The following is an 18076-nucleotide window of genomic DNA, read 5'->3' as shown; positions in this document are numbered from 1 at the left end:
GGTAAGGCTACCTCTGGACGTCAGCAAGTCCTTGAAAACACCAGGATGAGGTTCAATTAGCCAGGCAGCTGGAAGACTTCTTGGATGCCTGTGAGTATGAGGGAATTAGTCAGGGATATCAAACTCATCGCAACGCTCTGGCCATGGCCACCTCTGGTTTAGTGAAGTGGGAAAAAGATGTGATACATCAATGTGACCCCGCGGGTTTGACACCCTGTTATAGCTGAATGCCTGAGAGAAATGGAAAGAAAAAACTTGGCTGCATGTCTACAGTTATCCCAACAGGAAGGAGTAGAATATATGAAGGTAAAAGGAAATGGCCTAAGGCCTCCTTGATAAACTCATGGTCCTCCATATAAAATGTGAACTGGAAATCACCAACTCAGAATTTGAACCTAAATTAATCTAAATAATGTATGATGATTGGCATAAAGAAAAAAAGGTGTTAATACATGTATTATGTATTAGCATTAAGTACTGGAAACTGACACAGTACCAAGCACCAGTGACACAGCAATGGCTTGCAATTAAATTGCAACAAGAAAGGGTTCTTCACTTTTCTAAAACTTTGCAAGATTGCAAAAGGGGAATTCAAGGTTACCCACAATGAGACCATCTTTTGAAAACCATTGGTCACGTGTAATGGAAGAAGAATCCATACTGTCTAATTTTACAACCCAACTCACTGATTCTATAAATCAGATTTATGTTGGCTGGGAACTGATATCCCAATCCCAATATATTTGGAAGCTTGGCTTAAATAAAACATAGGCTTATAATAATTTTGATGAGCTAGTCCAAAATGTATGTATCGCAGAGAAGACTAAACTCTTGTTCAATTCATTTTGCATAAAAGCATATGCTAGAGATATTACTGCAGCACAAATAATAGAGCCCTCCACTGAAAGTGAATAAAGGTAATTTACTTACTTTAGTTTATTGTCATTGTATGACAATATATACATTGTATATACACAGCATACACATACAACAAAATTTACATAACACCCAGAGACCAGGCCCAACACATATAACAATCACCAAACCCACTCCCACCCACCAAAAAAAATTCCCCGCCCCTAAACCACCCAAGCATCCACATAACAGACCAAGTAGTGCTGTCCAATAGTTCACTGATGATGGCCCTTTAGTTCATTGTAGAGTGCAATTATAGCTCTGGGATAAAAGCTATCCAGAAGACCTGTGGTCCTAGTTTTAATTGTTCTGCATCTTCTGTCAGAAGGCAACAGTCTAAAAATATTGTAAGCAGGATGTGAAGAGTCTCTGAGAATGTTATGCAACTTCCTGAAACAGTGAGATGCGAAGATGTCATCCAGGGCTGGTAGCTGGAGCCCGGTGATATTCTGGGAAGTTTTAATGATTCTCTGTAGAGCTTTTTTGTCCACTGCAGAGCTGCTCCCATACCATGCAAGAATGCCATGTCAGGACACTCTCAATAGGGCTGCGATAGTAGGACAGAAGTAGATGCTGATATAGATTTATCTTCCTTAGCATTCTCAGGAAGTACAGGCTCTTCTGAGCTGTAACTTATACATGTAACTCTTAAAAATCATGGTATCTTGAGAAGACAAAATGAGTTCTGCATTAGAAAACAACAGCTATACATTTATGATAGCAACAATTATTATGACTACTTAGAAAAGCTTTGGAGTAAAGTGGCTTAAAAATAAACAAACAATATCAACACTAACTAAACCATAAGATTCATAAACCAGCTTTTTTAGAACTCTCAGAAAAAGACAACTGTTTTGCAATTTCATGTTTCCACAGGAGTTTTTTATTCCCCCTTACCCTCAATTCTAACTTCTAACATTCTGATCTTGCTATGAATATAAAAAGCATAGAGCATATATGCATCACACATAAGAAAGTTTATACTTAGTCTAATGAGAAATTAATTCCATAGTTCAGTGGGATTTACTGCCAAGACAGTACTTCCTGGGGTAGAATGCACCATAGCTGGGTTCAGCAGGCAGAAAAGGCTGGAGCACATATTCTGAAGGATGCAGATTTTTAGGACTGTGACACAGAAGTTAAGTAATGGTTTTAATATTTTGTACTACAAACCCTGTCGGCAACCCACAACGCATACCTAAATATTGTGTCAGAAATTATGCTTCTTCCTCAGGATCAGCCAAAACAGCCTCTCCAATTCTGCTTTATGTGGTCCTATGAATTCTGCAGCATGGTATGGTAATGTGAACTGGCAGTATGTCATCTATAAAAACTTATGTTGCAAATCACAGATGGACACAATTTTCAGCATTGGAAAAAAAAAACATCAAGGAAGTGGGGCAGCTTGCAATACAACCGAACAGATTTTGAATGGACCGGTTTAACTGGAGGCAAAGTATTATACTCATACATACACACAACCTAAAAGCTAGAAGCACTGACAAAAAGCATTCTTATTTGAAAGATGCCTACAGATAATAACTGGAATTTTATTAGTAAGGTTATTGCCAGAAAGCAGCACTAGCTACCTGCTCTCTCCAATTAGCACTGCTGGATGAAGACAAAAAGGTGTTTTGTTTTGTTTTTAAAAAAATGGCATTATGCTGAGCTTCTCTGACAAATTGCTCATGAAACATTCCCTAGAAGGAAAATAATTTCCATGGGTCAAGAACAGGAAGCTGCAAAAACAGAATGCTGAAACAGCCTGCTTGCTTCAGAAGTATTCATCCTATTAGCCAGATATCCTGCAAGGTGTAAAGTAACACAGCCATTGTTTAATTTTTAGAAAAAAGTGCTGATGCAATTTCAATGGCAAACTTAATAAATCAAGGCCAAAGCATATTTTCAATATTCACATGAAAGGGTCTTTATGTATTTATTTGACATGGTTAATTACTGCTTTCCTCAAAACCATTCAAAGCAATTTAGCAAATAAAAACAATTGAACATCTTTAAAAACATCCATTAGTTATAAAGAATACCATCCGCTTGGTATTTAATGGGGGTTGTGGAATCTATCTTTGTAAATGAGTTTGGCAATAAGGAGCTTTTGCTCCTACAAAACCAATTCAACTACAACTTCTAACCCAGCTAGCATGGCAAACAATGAGGTTGGGCACTGCAGTTGCGTAAGACATTTGATAGACCCCTGTTTTTTCTATTCCTGACACAAACCATAGGAGAGACTTTCAAGAAGTTCAGGTTCTAAAGCCTACTGGTACTCTTTTAATCACTGGTACCATGCCTTTAGTATTGTCCTCAGCTACTAGACACACCATATGATAAAAAAACAGTTCTTAAAATATGAGATTTTAAAAAATGTATTTATACTAATTATCCCTAGTGATAGACTGATAACTAGTACTGGACAACCTCCATATATGAAACCTACTGATAGCACTAAGCGATACAAAGTTTCCTTATACAGTTGCCTTCAGAGGCAATAATTCATTATAGAAGTCCACCTTATCCAAGGTAGATACCCTGTGATCTATGAGCAAAAGACATTCTAGCAACATCTTGAATCTTATTTTTATCCTATTAAACAGAATTATGCAAGTAGTCAAAGAAAACATTGTGCAGCAGAGATTTGTTAACTCAATGAAACTTACCACAATGAGTTGGCCTCAGACCATTATTGCAGATAAACCTTAAATACTATGGATCAAAAAAAAAGGCATTGATTTCTCACAGTTATCCTCTTGCCTTCATTATGATCTTTGAATAGTTTGAAATTATGGTTTTCTCTTGGAAATCTTGTGATTTTGATAGCTTATTTCCTAAATATTTTCATATATTATTTATTATACAACACAGCTTTTTGGGGGGAAGGGAAGTAAATAATGCAGCAATTTTCCCATGGTTTCCTTGCTCCTTCTTAGCTCTAACAAAAACAAAACTGAAAACATACAAAGCAATTAAAAAATAGGTCAAGTGGAGGAGGGGGAGAGAACAGCCTTCCAGTGCCCTGTGAACTGTCCTTGTGGGAGCTCTCTGAATAAAAATATATGATGTCACTTCTTCCTGTATGTAATTTGCTGCATGTCCACCCAGGAACTTATGACCTGCTTGCTCCTTATTCTCTGCATGCTTTGCATCATTTAGTGACCAAGAAATCTGCCTTTACTTTCCATGTATTTTCCAACTTAAAAGAATGTTTTCGTGAGCTTTCTGACTGAAAAAAAAACCCCTCAATAAAACTTCCCAAGGGTGAATAATACCATGACTGTATAATGATTTGCTGCAAGGCTGATTTGCATTATTAGTTTTGAATGTAGGGTTTTCTTAATGCAACCATTGATGTGCTATATAGTAACTCTCACACATTCACCCATATTTTGTTTATTGCTAGAAAACCAAACATCATTAAGGGAAAGAGAATCTACCACAAAGCAATCCCTTAAAATGCAGTACAACCAAGCCATTGTTCCAGTTAAAACAAGGCTTGCTACTCATGAATCAATTCAAAGAATTCCAGTTTATCCATTCACCAGCCCATTTGTTTAATAGAGCAATTTTGTTTCATTATGAATGAAGCTTTTGACAACTGCTCTGTAACTCATTAGGGAGTTGTCCATTTGCTGTTTGATGGCACTTCAGCAAAAATATAAAGGTAACTTACAAAGATGTTTAACACACAACAAAAGGCTTTTTTAAAAGGTTGATTTACCTCTGGTAGTCAACCAACATGTCTAGAATTGTCCATGTGGTCTTTTAAGACAAAAATAGATGCTAGAGTTTTCTAGTTAGGCTTCAAAGCAAGTTTTCTTCCCAAGGAACAAGATCAAATGAAATCATTTTACTTGATAACTATATTCTTCTGGTGCGAGAGATGTTTCCAGACAAATCCAGTACACTGTGGGAAAGATACAACCATGGAAGTTCATATGGCAAATACTATACCTCTCAACCTGAAACAGCTTTGTTCAGACCCAATATCCACAACTGCAGAGATCAATTAAGGAAGTCAGCTTTACCTTAAGAAGAGCCACTGAAGAATGGAACAGCTAAGATTGATGTAGGGAGGCAAAATACCCTTTTGGATATTTTTTAGCATATTCCAAGAACCATGACAAGGAGTGTTTGACTTCAAGTATTAGTGAATCAAACTATTTTTTTTTTAATTATTGGATCCTGTGGTGGCTTTCATAGGGAACACATTTGGGAAATTCTGAGCAAGTTCTGTTAAATCAGGAGTAATGTTTTCTGTATGTTTACAATACAGCCACAACCAAGTTTGTTTTCATGGCATGAGATGTCCTAAGGAATTCTTCCATATGACCAACTCTCTCTTTCATTGTTTAACAAGGTCATGGGGTTCACAGTTTGGCTCCAGGAAACAAAGTCCATATCAATGTTTTCTATGGCAGCTCAACAGAGATGAATATGCATGCACATGGAAAGTAATTGTGTTGGGAACATTCTCATTTAATGGTTTGAATATTCAGAACACAGTCTCTTTGCTGAGGCATTGTTGCTTTGCCTGTACATGTGTGTGCATAAGTGCTACAGCCCCATATTTGAAGCAGGTGGATCAGAGTGCTATTTCCAAGATACAGATAATCACTTCTCTTACTAAATCCTTCTGGAGCTGTTCCCTTACTCCTCGTTTCAAGGTCAAGAGGGTTTTCTTTTAATGCAAATAAGGCACTTTGGTAAATTCTGAAGTATGGTGACACCTAGAAGAATAAAGGCTCTGTCGTAAGCAGGCCTCAATTGCTTTATCTCTATTATCATTATAAAGTCTTATGAGTGGATACCAAGGACTTTTAAATTAAATGTCAAATGCAATCTAGCACTGGAAACATAAAAGGGGGCTGTCCTAGGGGGAAAAGTTCCTGACAGTCTTATTTGGCTTGTCAAAAGTAGCATTTTCCTTATAATTATCCGTTTGCATAAATGAATCACCATTTGGCCAAGGATATTTCTGGAGACTTAAAATAGTACAAACTAAAGCAGACAAGCAGTTCTGAGGGCTCGGCTTTTTTTGTAAAGAAACATGAAGATAACAACATAGCCACATCTTTACAAGGATAATTGGGCAAGGTGACTTAGCTCTCCACAGTGCTAACAAAAATGCAGCATTCTGTGGATTAAGGTGATAGTGACTGTGAAAAATTGTCCTTTTTTATATATGTATTCAAATATTCATAAAGGTGTTCTGTGTGTGGAGAGATCAAAATATTAATAACATTAAAACATTTATGCAGGTTTCACTTTCACTTTTGAAGTGAAGTAAGCCATTTCCAAGATTGGCAGTTTAATCTGACAATTACAGCCCATCTTTTACACTCCCAAAAAATTTCTTTATTATACAATGTGGGATGAGGAACTAAATTCAATCTGTTCACCAGATTCTTTCCCACCAATAGACTACACTGAATCCCTAGCTGCTTTTCTCCTCCTTAATCATTTCCAGCAGGCTTCCAGATTCCATGTGCCAAAAGGAAAGACCTCCACTGGCAGGAGCAACCAGCTAGGAGTAGCTTAATCATTAGCTCAGCTTCAAAAGCCTCATACTAGTCTTCACAAACCCAGCATGGTCTTCATTCATCCTTCCTCTCTCTTAAAAACAAATGGTATGAAGTAGGCGAATCAGAGTAGACACTTGGAGTACTGTAAGCACCTGCAGGTTTGAAAAATACATTTCATTTAAAAGCAGCCTACCATAATATTTAATACTACATTATTTGAGACTTGGGAAGATGATTTAACATAACGCTTCAGTCCATAAACAATAAATGCAGATATCATTTTAAAGGATTCATCAATTTAAGTTGGACATATTCTGTTCCTTATGGATTACTACGGGGTCATATTCAATGTCATTATGCAGACAATAGAATAGCATCCATCAGTTCAGCAGATTTTTCCTCTTCCCTCTATCTTACCCAAATCTGTTCCATAGGTTTGACTATTCAGGATACATTTGGGAACAGCTGTTCCTTTGATCAAGACCAGTTAGTATATATTTTCATTCAAGATTTTCCAAGCCACAGAAGTTTTAATTAAAGAACCAAAAATCTATTTCAGACATGGAATCTATTAAGGATGAGGCATTTCAGATGCAGTTGCTGGAATCTATCCAAGTTCAATATACCAAAAGGCAGCTAGCATTTTATTAGAAGAAACCATAAATCTTCACCAACCCTTTGTACAATTATAATGCTAAAAATAGCTACAAGGCTTGTGGGACTTCCGCATTTGGATTAATCAAATCTTATATAACACAAGTGGGAAAACTGCAACATGAACAAAAACACCAGAGGATTTTCAGAGCCAGATTATAAAAGTCAAAGATAGAACAGCAGACACTGAAACGGTTTGTTTTCGTCTAAACTGCTCTTCCAAGACAATTAACACTTGCCAGAAAAGATTCCTCAAATTTATAACAGTGAATTACAAAAAGAACATTGTAACTGTATCAGAATTCAATTAGATGGTAGATTATTAAAAATCTATCATAGATGAGATTTTAAGATTATATTATTATTTACATAAATGATATAAATTATATTTTTTAAAAGAAACACAGGAGCTATTTATACAGGACAGAAGCTTTTAAAACATAATCAGAGTGCCTTTAACAAATACAATCAGACTGTATCCAACTGTAATGTGAAGCGTAGAAATTCAGTTACTTTTTCCATATCAGTTCTCATTCAATTTTGATGAAAAAATATTTGATTTAAACATTATTTCAAAGGAGAAGGGAATTTTGGACAAACAGCAAGGGAGCAGTTTGGTGGTCTTGCTCTTTTTAAATTTATGTGATGTGCATGTGAATATCCTTTATTGTTAATGTCTTTCCAAATCATACATATGTTCATTTTGCTGAGAAATTTGGATAGCAAGACTAGATTCCAATAGGAGAGTCACTTTCCTTATCCTAATTGGTACATAGAGTACTTAAAACAGTGAAAGAATAGACATTTATGGCCATTTTCAGGGTCCTGCAGTGACATGACTGTGTTTTATGACATTTTGCTGAAAACCAGCATTTACTTCCAGTTTTTGTAAATCTGACCACAGCAAACCTTTGGTTCACTTAATGACTATGCCATTCATTTAACAACTATTGTGGCCATTTAATGACTGTGGCAGTAGCTTTATGACCACAGCAAAAAAGGATGCAAAATCAGATCAGTCATGTAGGTGGCCTGATTTACAACCATTATGACTTAAACCTTAATAGGCATGCTCCATTATGATCATAACTCAAGGACTGCCAGTATCTGCAAGAAATATCATTTTCTTGCACGTACTAATGGGAACCCAACATAAAAAAAGTAATAGAATGAAATGAAAACATTAAAGTGCTCCAGGACTTTAGAATTCAAACGGAAAAACACTTGCCACTTGATATCCCAAATGTAACAACTGTTAATAAGAAAGACAAAAAGTTTCAACAGTGGACATTTGCCAACAGCAAAATATAACAGAAAGTACAAGAGTAAATCATAAAATACAAAGACCAGCAAATAGATATATATAGCAAAGACAGTACCAATAGTAATAATTGTAATCCCAAAGCACCTGAAGACCACTTGAACGCCCATCAACATTGACAAAATCACTTGCAAAAGGCTTTATTTGGAACAGCTTACACCCTGTGACACCATACCTTTAACCCCATAAAACAACATCTGCCTATCTCAGGTCCTTGGGAAAGTCTCGATAACTGGAAAAATGCCAAATCCATTCTTAACATCTGGCTGAGTATGCAACCAACACTAATAATAAATTAATTATTTCATAAATTAAATAACATGTAAAAAATTAGATACCCAAGATTTTACCAAAGAAGAATGAAAAATGTGGTGGTGGTTGGGGGGGGGCAGTAACAACATACTGAAATGTAACATTATTATAATATTACAGTAACATTTATGTTGGAGTAATTTTAATGCAACATGCTGTATATTTTCCTATCAATTAAAATTAAAATATTTCTTCTACTTATATCTACTTTATTAAGATTAGTCACTAAGATGGATACACGTAATGTAAATGATAACAGTTGAAATTATTTTCAGATTATATTATTTTCTGTATTGGTAAAGAAGCCATTATTTTGATGTGCACATTTCCAAACGTACCTGAAAGAAATAGTAAAGCAATATTCCGTCCATTTGGTTGTTTTATTGGACACATTAAAGATGTAACTCAGGACTTATAACCTATGTGTTGATAACATTGGAAATCATTTCTGAAGAGAAACCCAAAATTGTATCTATTGCAAAAGAGGAATGAAAACATAGAACATTGGAGAAGCAGTGAAATTTGTTCCCCAGACAAGAATCTACGATGGAAGAATCTGTCATTTTAAAACTAAAAACTGCCCAGAACCTTTTCATCGGGTTATGTGATTTTTCTCTATTGAACCACTTCTATGTTAGATTATTTATAAAAAATAAGTTATATGGGTTTTATTGATTTTTTTGCAGTAAATTATATTCTTGAAATACGATTCATTATTTCTGGTATCTCCTGCTTAGCAAAAAGCTTTGTGATAGATATTTAAAAGCAAATATATTTGTGCATTTTTCCGCTGCTGTAAGAATTGTACTATCTCGTTAGTTTATATTCTATAAATACCTCCTACCTTAATATAGTGAATTCATTAACAGAAGTATGGATGTCAAAGATTAACTGCCTTGCTTTTTACTGATGAAAAAAAACAACACTTTTAATCAGTTGGCAGGCCTAATAGAAGCAGCACATACAGTAAATTGTAGTTATTAATTCTGTACAGATGCTCAGCGTAATTCAATTGTATGACTCATAAATCTTTTACCGCAGTCCATGATATTGTATTATACAGTTGCCATTATCCTGACCCCAGTGACAGCATTTCTCAAGTTGACTTTACTGAGCCAAAAGTCCATTTCATAATACTGAGAGTAGGCAGACTACAGAAATTGCACAACTCAGCTGCTGTTCTGGCACACATAAAACAAGAATGGCTTCTTTTTAAGAACAAACTGAGTATAGAGAAGAAATGTTACAAAATAGGTTAAAAATATACATTTTGGACCAAGAGAATTTTTTTTTCTTGCAATTCCTGCAAATTTCAGTGGGATGTTTTTATGAATAGAAAAATGTCCATTGATGTTGTAAATGAACTCGCTCTTTAGTAAATGTTGATGCAGAACTGCAACTAAAAAAAGGCATGAACTACAATACTTCAGATTGGAGATTTTTTTGAAGCACAAAAGAAATTTGATTTTCAAGCTATGTGATATTTTCAAATTTTAGGCATTTCAGTTAACAAAAAAAGTTGAAAAATAATAATTCCTGATATTTTCAGTATTTACAATTACCAGTCATTCTAATCAATAAATTGCATATGTAATATAATTTTGCCCATATGAAGTATATTAAATCAACACCAGGGTCCACAAAAGTCAACCCATGAGATGAATCCAGGTATCATAAATTAATTTCCCTACTCGTTTCCCCGAAAATAAGACAGGGTCTTATTTTCTTTTGACCCCAAAAAATAAGTACTTGGCCTTATTTTCGGGGAGGTCTTAATATTTTTGAGATGCAGGAGGCAGTGACTGTGGTCACCTCATGGCTGATGCTGCTTTGCAATATTTTTGGGGGAGGGTTTATTTTAGCACATGCCCTCAAAAGCCTGATTGGGCTTATTATCTGGGGAGGTCTTATTTTTTGGAAAACATGGCGTAGTTCTAGATAATTTCTTCCTTTTACTGAAGTGTATTTGCTCAACTAAACAATAATTCTCATAACACTTTTCTTCTCCCTGCTTATCTTCCTATCTGATAGAAATTTAGCACTACAAAGAATTTTTAATGAGAAGCAAACATGCATATACTATACATATAAGAACATGTAATATACATGACATCCAATTATGTCCATATGAATCAATATAAAAGAATAATAATGCATTGATGTATATCTCTAGTGCTCAAGTACAAAGCTCATATGTTCCACTTCTTAACAGCAAGAGGGAACAATGGTTGTCAAATCTAGACAATACGTAATCTATTTTGCAAGTTGCAAATTGCATTTCAAAAAAGGAAAAAAAATCAAAATGTTCAAAATTAAGTGAAATTTTGATAACCATTATCTTAAATTTAAATTAATTATATTCAAAGTAAAGTTATGCAGTGCAATCATCACAATTACTTCCCATGTATTAAACATTTTTCACCTTTCAGCATATTAAATATTACAATTCAGTAATAATTTCTAAAGAAGCCTTCATGGTGTGAATCAATTTTTACTATTTATTTTTTCATGAAATCAGATTTATCAAAGCAAGTATAATTCAGAAATGGTTCCTGAAATATACATCTAGATTAAAGATGGATTCTGTATCTGAAAAGGTATAATAATTACATCTTCATGAGAATATAAAAATTAAAAACACAGTGTTGTGCTATTCAGAAAAAAAAAACATTACTGACTGTTGTTTTGAGCAATATAGTAAAAGATGGGGTAACTTATCGGTAGACACATATGTAGCTAGCTTTATTATTTAATTGGCAGACTTAATTAGATCATACTGTAATGAGCACATAATTGTTTCCAATACAGTGCATCTTTCTCAAGGATAATAGGGAGAAAAAAGACAGTGGGCATGTTTACTTAATTAACTCACTTTGGGATCTGCATACTTACACTTTAGCCTTTCCACCATTTCCAGCAAGGCCTCCTTCAGGTTCACACATTCTCTATTCTGAAAGACAAAAAGAATGAGAGTAATACTATCAAGTTTAACAATGAAGGGAGGCAGTGGAGAAGGAGAAACTGACTTTTGACACTTTTTATTAACCAAGTTGCCTTGAACCCCTGAATACATTTGGTCTTTCTTTGGGGACCAGAGTTAAGCAAGCAGTGAGTAAAAGGAAAAAGAAAAGATGAATCTGACCAGAAAATTGGGAAAACTACTGGAATGAAATTTAAATGGAACTCTGTAGGCCAAATTATTCGCTGTCTTTGTCGTATGCCCCAGTTTCAAGCAGGCTTAACTTTTGGTAGACGCTCCACATTCTTCATCTCCCACTGAAGCCAAGAATTCAACTGTTCACAAAGGGCAACACAACCCTCTTCATTATAATCGTTTTTCTGAGAATATGCTAGGACAATGGTGACCTGGCTCCAAGCTTCATTTCTTTTCTATAATTGGTATTAGCTGCCCGATAATTTAATCCTGGACATTGGTGGTTTCATTTGAAGAACAGTGTGGGGGGGAAGAACTAATTTAGGAAGTAATCAAAAGTTCCCACTTCAAGAAACATGCAGAGTGCTAGGCACTTGTGGAATTTGTTTCTTTGGCTTGAGCTGCCTTTCTTCCAAAGATAAATTGCAGCTTATTCTTAGTAGGATGAAAAGCACCTAACAAGTTAACAAATATCTGTACACAGCATGCTTGAAAAAGTAATCTTGCTATAATGCTACAGCTTTGTCAATTGATTTCTGATTGAGCAAAGAGGCATTATATCCTTTATATTCAGAACCAGCCAAAAGAAACTATATTTAAGATTTCTCACAATACATCCTGAAAAGTTGCATGAACTATAAGAAGCACAACAGACCATTTTTGTGAACAGCTATGCTGCCACTGAAACAGTTTTCATTTCAAAGATGGTATATATCCCAAATCTGTTTCATTGCAAATATTTCTACAAACTTGAACTATCCTCAAAGGCAGTATTCCAGCACATCCATTCTCACAGATGTTTGGGTTTCTTCATAAATTTAAATACGCCATACTGGCCAGTGGTCAACAAAAATTGTTTGAAAGTTATCTTTTCAAATAAAACAATAAAGATAACTTCAATATGAGTCTGACTTCTCATAATTGCACCTACTATTTTTCCAGGAATTGTATAGAAGTGAGTAACTTCTACTTTTTGGATTCTTTTAAAATTTCCAAATCTAACTTTGGGATTGCTAGATCCAAGGATTCAAGGATTAACAAGGATTAGCATATTAGCGTCTATGATCAACCAAGATTGTCTAGATATTGTCACTTGTTGACAGGGGGGGGGGGTTTGCTGCCATCATTATTGCCACTTCAGTGCATGTACAATTTTGTGTGCGCGCAGTTGCCAATAAATAGGTATGCACATAACATTAAAAAAATTAAAAAAAAACATGCTGCACTGACTGTGGAATCGCTTCAGAGGTGTGGCAGGCCTGGGTCACTGCCAGTTCCGGCAACTCAGGCTGGCAAACCACTACCTGTTTGGCTGAACTGGTCCAAACCAATAGGAACCCACCTCTGCCTGTTGAGAGGTATTTTTGAACACTTGTATCTAAAGATTTCATATATTACGATACTTAGAAATATACCTTCCTATAACATTCCTTCCTCCTCACTAGATTTGATTTATCAAATTTATATAGATGTCCATCTATCCAGGAAAACAAAAAAGTAAACAAAAAATAAAAGCATCAACAATAATAAAATGCTCACAAAATTCAACCCCTCATTAAAAAACTCAAATTACACTCATACAACCATTTCAGAGGTTCCAGATCTAACAGCATGATCTCAATTCTTGGAGGAAAGAGTTGGGTCTTCACATATTTCAGAGAGGTCAGTAGGATCAGAGCTGTCCATTTGGGTGGGAGAAGATTGTTCAACAGGGTAGGCACCAAGACAGAGAAGGCCTGCTTCCTAGAACAATATCTCAGCAAAGGAACCTGGAACATGTCCACAATGACATAACTGGTGGGACCTGTAATCTAGTCCCATGCTATGAAAATTCTAAAGGTTACAATCAGTGAGAAGCCAAATGGCAGCCAGTGCAGTTCCCACAGCAGCATTGCACAGGTATACTGTGGTATGCCCAATACTGCATATGCTACTGCATTATGACCGAGCTGGAGTTTCCAAATGCCTTAAGCAGTGCCTGCCAATATAGGGATTGGCCCAACTGCCACCAAGGAAAGAGATAAATCATTGAAAATCAGTGCCTCCCCTTCAACAACACCTTACAGTCATTATAAGGTGTTGTAGAAGGGGGAAAATAATAATAATAATAATAATAATAATAATAATAAGTAATAATAATAATTAGTAATAATAATAAATAAAAATACATTACATGTCCTAGGCCCCTGGGTGGGGCCCGGCTAGTAATCAATGCCAAATCCAGCTAAACAACTGGCCACTGTGATACAATTCTGTTGTTGCGAATAATAATAATAATAATAATAATAATAATAATAATAATAATAATAATAATAACAACAACAACAACAACAACAACAACTCCGCCGTTGCCGGTCCCAAGCCCGGATGAGAAAGGAGGAGGGTTGGGGTCAGGTTGGCATCTGGTCCCGTAAAAACAAACCCGCCAACCCATACAATATGGTGAAAAAAACAAATAAGAATTCCATACCGCATCGGTCGTCACGCGGGTTAACAAGGGCCGCGGCGGATGTTGGGGTCCCTGGACATCCGTCGACAAGTGGGATACAAGGAAGCAAAGTGGATACATGACTTTGAAAAAAGCATTGGCAACAAACAAATGCAAGTATTAGAAATAACAACTGAGATGGTCAAAAATCGAGTTAAAAAGGTAAAGAATTGGACATCACCTGGAAAGGACCAATTACATGGTTTCTGGCTCAAATATCTGACCAGTTTACATGCAATATTGGCCAGGCAACTGAAATTTTACAAAACGGCCAAATTGATGAATGGTTGACAACTGGAAAAACATACTTGATTCAGAAAGATGCAACTAAAGGAACAACACCTGAAAACTACAGACCAATAACATGCTTGCCAACAACCTTCAAATTACTCACAGGCATTATTGCAGATAACATGATGGATTATTTGGAAACAAACAACATCTTGCCAGTAGAGCAAAAAGGCAACAAAAGAAGGAGCAGGGGCACAAAAGATCAGCTTCTAATTGATAAAATGATATTAGAAAATTGTAAGAACAGAAAAACGAACTTGAATATGGTCTGGATTGATTACAAAAAGGCATTTGACTCACTGACACATAGTTGGATCATAAAATGCTTAGAAACAACTGGCATTAGCAAAAATATTACATCCTTTACTGAAAAGGCGATGAAACAATGGAGAACTGAGTTGGCGGTAGGGAATGAGATCTACGGAATGGTTAATATCAAGCGAGGAATTTTCCAGGGTGATTCACTTTCACCTCTTCTCTTCATCATCGCAATGATCCCACTATCAGTAATCTTAAAAAAAATGAAATTAGGTTACCAAACAGCCAAAGAAGCTGAAAAAATTTCGCATTTACTATATATGGATGATTTGAAACTCTATGGAAAGTCAGAAATAGAAATCCAATCATTGACAAACACAGTCCGAGTATTCAGCACCGATATTTCAATGCAGTTTGGCATGGCAAAATGCGCCACTGTATCCATAAAAAGGGGCAAAATCACTGCATGTGAGGGAATTGAAATGCCCAATGGCCAATTAATTAAATGCAAAGAAAATGAAGCCTACAAATACTTAGGCATTCTGCAGGTGGATAACATCAAGCATGGAGAAGTAAAAACTATTGTCAGGCAAGAGTACACCAACAGAGTTAGGAAAATTCTGAAATCTAAATTGAATGGTGGAAATACAATCAAGGCCATAAATACCTGGGCAATACCAGTTATAAGATACACAGCTGGTATAGTTAACTGGACACAAGCTGATTTGGACCTTTTGGACCGAAAAACCAGGAAACTAATGACAATGCACTACAGTTTACATCCACGTGGTGATACTGATAGACTTTACCTGCCCCAAAAATCAGGTGGCAGAGGATTATTACAAGTGAAGCAAACAGTTGAAGAAGAAAAACATGCACTGGCTGATTATTTAAAAGAAAGTCAAGAACATCTATTAATCGAAGTAAAGAACAAAAATCTACTGAAGGCCCAACAGACGAAACAAGAATACAGAAAAGATGCGATAAAATCAAGAATGGAGAGTTGGCAGAACAAAGCACTGCATGGCCAATTTCTGGAAAAAATAAAAGATAAAGTGGACAGTGAACAAACTTGGTTATGGTTAACAACAGGTACATTAAAGAAAGAAACAGAGTCACTAATCCTGGCTGCGCAAGAACAAGCTATCCGCACAAATGCCATTAAGGCCAAAATCGAAAAATCCTCTGATGATGCCAAATGCAGACTTTGCAAAGAAGTTGATGAAACTGTTGATCACATACTCAGCTGCTGTAAAAAAATCACGCAGACTGATTATAAATTGCGGCACAATTCAGTAGCACAAATCATCCATTGGAATTTGTGCGAAAATTATATTAAAACAGCAACAAACTGGTGGGAACATCAGCCTGAAAAAGTCACCGAAAATCAGATGGTCAAGATCTTGTGGGATTTCCATATACAAACCAACAAAATACTGGCGCATAATACACCAGACATCACACTGGTTGAGAAAAATAAGGTCACAATCATAGACATCGCAATACCAGGTGATAGCAGGGTCGCCGAGAAGGAACATGAAAAAATCGCAAGATACCAGGAAAAATTGAAATTCAACGACTATGGCACAAACCAGCAGTGGTAATTCCAGTGGTAATTGGCACACTGGGTGCTATTCCAAAAGCACTGGAATTACATTTAAAACAGTTAAAAATTGACAAAATCACCATCAGTCAAATGCAAAAAGCCGCACTGCTTGGATCTGCACGCATATTACGAAAATACGTTACGACGTCCTAGGCCCCTGGGTGGGGCCCGACTAGTAACCACTGCCAAATCCGGCGAAACAACTGGCCGCTGTGATACAATTGTATAATAGAAAAAGAAAATCAGTGCCTCCCATCTCAACCAGCCCAAAGGAATACTAAGATTAATGCTATTGAAAGTTGTGGAAAGATCAAGAAGAGCCAGGATGAATATACTGCACCCACCCCAAACTCACCAAAAGTGATCAATAAGTGCAATCAAAGCCATCATGATGCTATATTACAGCCTGAATCCTGAAAGCAATAGATCAAAATTATTTGCTTCCTCCAGAGTCCTTTATCGGTATTACCTGTAACACCTCTGATCAATCTTCCCCAAAAAGGGAAGATTAGAGACACAAAAATTGTTCAGTGCAGCTAAGTTTAGCAATAACACCATATCACCAACTCTTTTAGGGCAGATGGAAAATTCTCCTCCACAAAGCCACATTTACCAACTCTTGAATGCAACTATGTGTTCCTCCTGGGAGGACCAAACGAGCCACACACATAGCACAACACAGCATTCTATGGACTCTGTCCACTTCCTCAGAAATTCATCCAATTATCCCCAGATGACCATCACAGCTGGGTTCCAGGGTCAAGCAAATCTCAGCAACTTTATCCATCAGTTGATTAGAATAATCCTCAACACAACCCATGATGGCCATGAACTCTCAAACCACTTTTGACTTTAGGCCAAGGGAAGAGAGGTTAAAACCCCCAGCTGCATAGCAGGAAAGTTGGTATACAAGCAGCAATCTTAACTGATACCTATGGGTCAACTTCACAAATAGTATTTCACATCTGATTATTTACAAAAGGGTTCCCTAGAAACTACCAGACTCTCCTAGATGACAATGGTCAATCCCCAGCCCTAATCTCTACTTTCAATTAATGTCACACTCAAAGCTACAAGGGCACAATTCTTTCCCCCATGCTCAGCCAGATTTTAATTATGCAAACCACATCAGTCCTCTCACCCACAACTGTGGACAAATGAGGCCTTCTTAAAGATCAGCTTAAAGATCGGCATTTATCAACAAACAAAATCCAGCATTCTGAAGCTTGGGTGATCATGTCCTGGGACTGATACTCACCAGGAGATAAAATGTAGCATCTGCAGTAAACAGAGAGTAAACACCTTCCCCAAGAGCAGTCCATCTCTCCCTATGCCCCTCAACATCATAATGTCCTTGACTGCCCCCTCCTCCCTCATAGAACCTATCACATGGTTAACTGCTGTCTTGAAATTCAAGAGGAAAGGGAAAGAAGAGAAACTTCATTTGCTACCTGAAAGTAATTGGCAATGTAAGTATACTATCAACTAGGTCAACATTGTGTACCATTGCACATTAACGGTTTCTTTTTGAGTCTGCAAACAA

Source organism: Thamnophis sirtalis, unplaced genomic scaffold (genome assembly GCF_051295495.1).
Source record: "Thamnophis sirtalis isolate CommonGarterSnake01/CBP01778 unplaced genomic scaffold, rThaSir2_p1.2 scaffold_1, whole genome shotgun sequence".
NCBI lineage: Eukaryota > Metazoa > Chordata > Lepidosauria > Squamata > Natricidae > Thamnophis > Thamnophis sirtalis.
The sequence above is the reverse complement of the archived record's forward strand: the minus strand, read 5'-3'. Positions refer to the sequence as shown.